The sequence below is a fragment of the Thalassophryne amazonica genome, chromosome 3, assembly GCF_902500255.1.
Source record: "Thalassophryne amazonica chromosome 3, fThaAma1.1, whole genome shotgun sequence".
In the NCBI taxonomy this organism is placed as follows: Eukaryota; Metazoa; Chordata; class Actinopteri; order Batrachoidiformes; family Batrachoididae; genus Thalassophryne; species Thalassophryne amazonica.
The window spans coordinates 89,380,424-89,381,279 of NC_047105.1; the positions used below are offsets into that span (position 1 = coordinate 89,380,424).

Below are 856 nucleotides of genomic sequence, written 5' to 3' on the forward strand. Positions count from 1 at the left end.
GTTATTCTCATATACAATTTTACTAGGTCCAACATTCAATCCAGGTTCGTTTTGTCTCTTCTATACATTTCCTTAATCTTATTTTTATTGTGCCCTTTGTCCTTTCCACTAATCCGGCACTGTGTGGTTGATAAGCACAATGATTTTTGAGATTGACCTGTAGCGCTTCTCCTACGTATTGCACTATTGTATTAACAAAATGCGCTCCATTATCTGAATAGACTATTTCTGGTATTCCAAATCATGGAATGATGTCTTTGCACAATGCCTTAGCCACTGTAAGTGCACCTGCATGTTTTGTAGGGAACAATTCTACCCATTTTGAGAAGGCATCAATTATGACTAAACAAAATTCCTTCCCTTCATGTTTACTCAGCTGTATATAATCCATATGAATCACTTGAAAGGGATATTGTGGTGTTGGAAATTTGCCTCTTTGGGGTCTCAAATTGCCTTGTGAGTTGTGTTTGCACATGTCATGCATGCTCTACAATGCTGTTTTTGCATATGCATCAAACCCATAAAGACAAAAAATAGATTGCAATTGCGATATCATAGCATTGGTGGTTCAGTGGTAGAATTCTCGCCTGCCATGCGAGAGGTCCCGGGTTCAAATCCCGGACGAGCCCCCAGTCAATGTTGGGTATTTTCTCCAAACATTCTTAAAACCTTTGATAAGACAAACAGAGTCAAGAAACACCAGTGAGACAGAAAGTCAAATTTTACGCGCGGAGTGCAGTCAGGCTATACACCAAAGCTACACTAAAGTCTGGCCTGCGCTTCGCTCTTTTTATTAGTGAATCCCTCATCACATAAACAAAAACTTGTCCTAAGGGTGGGGGGAATGACGCAAGAC

General features: G+C 40.3%; 1 non-coding gene across 1 annotated transcript; it reads left to right on the forward strand.

Annotated features, from left to right (window-relative positions):
- The first annotated feature begins 557 nt into the window (after positions 1 to 557).
- Positions 558 to 628, forward strand: trnag-gcc. Its single transcript has one exon. It is a non-coding gene; the product is annotated as a tRNA-Gly (tRNA).
- Positions 629 to 856: the final 228 nt, after the last annotated feature.